Genomic DNA, 6,576 nt, shown 5'->3' with positions numbered 1-6,576 from the left:
TGGTAGTTATGAAACATATGACATGTAAAAAGGGTCCCATGTGAAGATAAGTTGGGAAGCACTGATCTACTGAATAGAGAACATCTGAGAAGATACAATATCTGTCTGAGCATGCAATACAGTAGGCCTAAAATTAAATATGAGACTGCAATCTAATGTTTAGGCTAAGATAACAGACTGAGGTAGCCTTACACTTAAGTGAAATTTGTCAAGACAATATGTCTTCACTAACAGAAGACAGGATAAAACCTGGAAATTCCAACAGCGACTTTTTACAGTCAAACTTGACAGCATGAGAAGTTACTTTAATAACGTCACTCAAAGGAAAAATCAAGGAGTCTTCCAAGATGCCACACTGTGCATTCTCTGATTGTAAAAACCACTGAAGACTTTCCGAAGAAATGGGATAACCTTTCACAGGTGAGAATGTGTTTATTTGTGTTTTAATATGTATTAATTCAATATTACAGGTTTTTATATATACTAACTTTTTAGTGTTGTGTCAGCACCTTCAAATTGTTGTATTGAGTTAATTTAGCATAGTCACATGCTGAAGTCTATATATAGATATAAATATGCATACTGTACATGCGCATAACTCCAGATGCAGACACACAGTTAATTTGCTCTTGAGTGCTCATGGACCGGCTTTGACCCAATAGAAACAGCAGCTTTTGAGGCATCTATGCATATCTCTGAGAGAGATGCATCTCTGTTCCTGACAACCTCTGTATTATTTATTATTATTTCAGGCATTTAAAAAAATCCATTGACTTCAGGACAGTGGAACCAGAAGGGCTAAAATGTTAACTCGTTTCCGTTTTGAGGTTTTAGCCTACAAAAATGTAATCTTATCCAGTCATTAAAAAAATAAATGAATGTATATAGGCTATTTTTATCAAAATAAAAAAAACTTCAACATGCAGACGAATCTATTCAAAAACCTGACTTATAAATGAATGGAAGATTCTTCAAAATATCTTCTTTTAAATACAAAACATGAAGTCTATAGCATATGAATTTGTGCATAACTGCACTTTATTAGGATACTTGTTGTGATAATTTTTTTCCAGACCACTACAACACCTGACACACCTGACAGTTTCAGGTACTATTGTTGTAATCTACATGCTTCAGGCACGTAAAGAAATGACTACTGAGCTATAAACGATCACGAAGCTAAATCCGTTCACCCAGAAACCCGCTCCAGAAAGAGCACTAAAAATAAAGCACTGTAAATAGAACACAAACAGGGCACCATTTTGCATCGTAAGCGCCAACGACTGTTTAAAACACGGCACAGAAACGCTGCACATGGACGAACAACTCCTCTGTACATTCTGTTCAGACAGAACAAGAGCGAGAAGCAGCAGTCCCTCATATGACCTGCCGTCTGACGTCAACATCAACATATAATGAATGCAGTTCGGGACGTCAGCGCTGTTATGCAACTGAACTATTTAACTTCCCCGACAAGCGCACAGTGGCGATTCACCCCCAAATACAGGACACGACGTGTTGGGTCGCATCGGCCCTAGAGACTCACTGAAGTGCGCTTCCATGTTCGTAAATAGCGTCCTCGCTGTCTGAAGCTGAAACCTGAGGAAGATTGGAGCTGGCGGACTATTTATCGCATATGTTCCACAGTCTAGGTTCTTTAAGGACGCGCGTTCCCATCGTGCTCTGAATTATTTAGCCCCTCACAACAAAGATCAGCTCGTGTGCTCTTATTCAATCCTGCTGCATCCGCTGAGGCTGCCACGATTGTGAAATTTTGGCTGATGATTCAGTTGTCACTGCTCATTTCGATTGGTGGTTTAATTAGGTCACTTTTAGTCTACCATTCACATACACAAGAAGTCGTCATTTATTCACATTGCACTGGAAATCCCACAATTAAATAAGATTTCCTGCAACGCTTTGTAAACCAATATTCCACAGGGTAGAATGATTAATAATAATTTTGAATATTAAAATAATAACAAATGTTTTAAATAGCCTATTTCTCTTTTGGGTCCACTTTAGTCCACTTTGCATTTAGACTGATTATTACAGCAATATCATATAAATTGTTATTATTGTTACTACTATTATTTGTTGTTAATATTATGCAATAGTAATATATTTTTTAAATATAAATGCTTAGCTTTCACTGCCCGACCTACAACAGTTAAAAATATTGTGAACAAATCAACCATGTATATGTTTCATTTTTCATGTTTTGACTTTGTAATCAAAATGTCACGACTGGACCTTCCAGTGAAAGTGAAAATGACTGCTCTCCAGTGGTGTATACAGGAGTTCTCAAATCATTGAATTCACTTAAACCTTGCAACTTTAAAATAACGTGAATAGAAAGCACCACACGTTTCATTTACAATGCTTATTATGTCTTGTTAATAATTTACATTGACAGCAAACTGCAGCAAAAAAAAGCAACATGCCATCAGTAATTTTCAGTGTCACCTAATGTTATCTGGGTCACAACACAAGGCATCAAATAGCAATGGGAGAGGAGACAGTGGCCCACACCCTGATGCAGTTAAGATACCGCGGCACAGTAAGAACATCTATGAGAAACCAAAAGCAAAGCATTTTAATCACTGTTAAGCCCCATTCACAACGACAGCAATACAATAACAGGTGGTTACCTACTGTTGGTTTCATACTCTGCACACTTGGCTTCAATCTGTATCAGGGCAGATCCCTCATTTGCAAAAAGTTAATATCTGCTCAACTTTTGATGCTTCTGTTGCTTGTGCTGCCAAAAATCAATAACTCTCATTGCAAGGGAATAACATCTGGACACCTCTTCAGTGTGAACAGGCCTTGAGTGTGGAACTGCAGAACTTCTTTACGTATGTTTGAGTTTGGTCGCATAGTGCACTACTGTACCAGAAAAAGAAACAATAATATTTAAATAATATATTACAAATAATATTTTATATTTAATTTCTCTTCAATTCACTTATAATTCCCTCTATTGTATGACAATGAATGAATACAACTGGAATCACAATTAGATCAACAACAGTCAACTATGTAATAACTGCAACTGAGCTGTTGAAACTTAGCAACAATATCCTGCTAATTAGTCTTTTGTAATTTAGAGTTTATTTGACATTGTGACAACATCTGTAGATTTATAACTGCTGTAGATGTATATCTTTGCACATTAAACTGACAGTTTTCTTCAAAGGGGCCTATAAATATAAGACTTACAAAACTGCCCTGATAAATGATGAACCTGTATCAAGGTGAAATGATTGATTGATTCCTTGCCACCCACGAATAAAACCCACCTACATGTACAAATAACATTAGTAAACCAAAGGACAAGTCATTCAACATGCACCTTAAGTACACTGCTCTGTGGAATACTTGATTCTGACTGGTCAATCGCTGAAGGGTCAAATATTTCTGAAAAATGTGTTTCCCACACAGTTGTTCCTTCTCTACAAGTAACTTAATAAAACCAATCAAATCAATATTTATCGAGACAGACAGACAGATAGATAGATAGATAGATAGATAGATAGATAGATAGATTCTATATATTGATTCTGATTGACCACTGCAGGGTAAAAATGAGTTTTCCAGGGCAACATTGTATAATTGCCCCCTCATGTTTCCCACACAGTTGCTCTACAAGTAATTAAATAAAACCAATCCAATCAATATTTCACGTCCATGTCTATAAATATACTATATAGCATTATAGCATATGTGTATATATATATATATATATATATATATATATATCCTTTAGGGTGATACAAACGCACAACTCTTACTGAAAACCCTAACTGTATATATCTCTTTACAAATGACGAAGTAATTGTTTCTACATGACAGTAGGGTGGTGAACAACTCGCTCTCCAGCGCCAGTCATCTCGAATGCAATTAACAGTACATTTTACAATGGTTATGCACGCTTTACACGAGCCACAAGAGCGGGAACTAAGTTAACTAGTCTTTGGCTGTGTTTGCTAACCCAGAACTTGGTAATAGCCCTCATTGGTGACCTCGTATGCCGCGTGCAAAGTGCAGAGCCTCAAACCACGCGCAGCGGCGCGATGACGCCGCAGATTGTGTTACAGCTCTGCACCTTTGCGCGCACCATAAGTGGACACCTCTGAAGTGAGAAGCTCAACGCGACAGCTGACCGCAGGACAATTACTCACCCACTTCCTTAGGAAGAAAGACGAACTGCTTCCAAAAACCGAGATGGTCCACTGAAGTCCCACCAGTCATGAATGTATTAAAGTCACTCTCAGTCGCTACTTATTGGTCAATACTGAAATAATTAAATATGAATAATGAAGGATTATGCCAACGTTCTTCTTTTTTCTTTAAAAATAATTAAATATATTCTGTCCAATCAATGTCAGAGTGGTGTAATCAACATGTCTAAAGCCGTTTTGTTATCATGTGACAAAAAAAAACAGATATTACATTGCTTTATATGATATCAAATATTAGATACTTTCTATGAAATGGCACGTTTTGTTGAGGTCAAATTGAGCAATTTTGAGATTATGACTACAATTGAATGATATTTGTACGAAACATTTTTTACTTAGACAAATATATTTGAAAACATTTTTGATAAAGATTAATATGTGTGCAAGTTAAGTGTTGTAGAACTTTTATTTGAACATTAACTCACACATTTTTTAACGGAATCATAACCAACATGAATACAAAGATTATATTTTTAGAAACATGGCACAAATCTAATTTGCTTCTAGTTTTAAAATATTACTCAGTTGTTATCATCTCAAACAACAGTTTTTTGAACCATAAATAAATTATGTCTAGTAATGATTAGACAGCGGACAGGGAGTATTAAATTCAGTATATGATATGATCTTTCTCAATATAAACATTTTAATGGCATTAGTCCAGCAGTCATCAGTGAAACACACACACACAAATGATGCATCTTTTCATTTACCTCCATACCCTGGGGCTTGCGTCAGTCAACGAGTCATTAATAAATACACACACTGACAAAAACACCAAGGGTGTGTGGTTAATTGTTTTCAGTCTCACTAGGGTTTTCACTGGGGCTCTAAAATAGTATAATCTCTTTCTGAATCAGACAAGCAGAGATGGTTGAGATGGAGGCCAACTGCTCATATAGAGAGACTACTACTCAAAGGAGGTGTACATGTGTTTGTCTCACACCTTTATACACATTCAAGCACACAGTTCTGTCCGTTTTAAACTGAGCAGGCCTTCTGTATTAGCACAGTGCTGATGTAGTGTGAAGAGTTCAAAAAGTCTGAGCTTATCATTCATGCTACATTTAAACAGTGTTGGGAAGGTTAATTTGGAAATGTAATAGGTTACAGATTACAAGTTACCCTATTTAAAATGTCATAGTAGTGTAACTTTTTCAATTACTTTATTAAAGTAATGTAACTGATTACTTTTGATTACTTTTTGATTACTTTTCTAAATTTCTAATGAATGTTTATTTGCAAATGTTAATCATTTTCAAACATTTACACCATGCAGGGTTAACCTTACAGTAGTGCTGACCGCAGGACAATTACTCACCCACTTCCTTAGGAAGAAAGACGAACTGCTTCCAAAAACCGAGATGGTCCACTGAAGTCCCACCAGTCTTCTTAACGAGCGGTCTTCGTCGCGAATCGCCTTTCGGCGGGTTGCGATACCCTTTCAAACCGCTAAGAACTAGTTAAAAGAATAGCCTGTATTTGGAATATATGCACTTGAAGGCAGTTAATACATATTTTGTTTGTCTGTGTGTGTGAAAACGACCAGGTTTCGGCTGCCACAACAGGAAAATACACGAGCTTTACTATAATCGCTCCACCCCCTTTACGGTAAGGACGAGCTGATGGTATAGAAGTATGTGATTATATCAAATGCTGCTCTCTACAGGTTCACAGCAACTTTAACCCTGTGTGAGATGGATGACCCTGTGTGTGTGAAAGCACTTCCTGAGACAGCTGTGTGGTTGCCAGTGCCCCCACATCTATACATCTCGTCCTTGAATTGTTGTGATCTTACAGCATGCTAATTCAAGCCCCCTTTTACTGTAGGAAATTCAATATAATGAGATTATTTAGCCTATAACAGAGAAGGCTTACATTTCCCTCTTTGGTGATTAAAAGATAATCATTCAAATTGAACATATGTAGCCTATTGTGTAGGTCTCAGACATAAACCTTGTCTTTTTTAGAAAAAATAAACATTAAAAGAATAGTTCACAAAAAATGAAAATTCTGTCATCTGTCTTTCAATTCTGTCATAGTGTTTCAATTTTATACCATCATTTACTCATGTTGTTTTAAACCTGAATTTGTTTATTTCGTCTGTTGAACATAAAAGTTATTTTTGAAGAATGTGGGTAACCAAGCAGTTGCTGGTCCACAGTGACTTCCATGGTATTTTTTTCCTACTGTAAAAGTCAGTGTGGTCCAGCTACTGTTTGGTTACTCACATCCTTCAAAATATCTTCTTTTGTGTTCGGCACAAGAAAGAAATGAATACAGGTTTGGGACAAAATGTGAGTGAGTAAATAATGACAGAAATTAAATTTTT

At 36.4% G+C, this 6,576-nt stretch overlaps 1 protein-coding gene across 2 annotated transcripts in view; it reads right to left on the bottom strand.

Moving 5' to 3' along the window:
• Positions 1–4,252, bottom strand: part of thraa (thyroid hormone receptor alpha a) — a 41,785-nt gene extending 37,533 nt beyond the window's left edge. For both annotated transcript variants that reach the window (XM_016487683.1, XM_016487685.1), the window contains exon 1: positions 4,185–4,252. The gene's annotated coding sequence lies outside the window, so the exon portion shown is untranslated. The remainder of the gene's footprint in view (positions 1–4,184) is intronic.
• Positions 4,253–6,576: the final 2,324 nt, after the last annotated feature.

This window comes from Sinocyclocheilus anshuiensis, unplaced genomic scaffold, assembly GCF_001515605.1.
Source record: "Sinocyclocheilus anshuiensis isolate Anshui unplaced genomic scaffold, SAMN03320099.WGS_v1.1 scaffold813, whole genome shotgun sequence".
Taxonomy (NCBI): domain Eukaryota; kingdom Metazoa; phylum Chordata; class Actinopteri; order Cypriniformes; family Cyprinidae; genus Sinocyclocheilus; species Sinocyclocheilus anshuiensis.
This window is presented reverse-complemented; position numbering and strand designations above follow the sequence as displayed.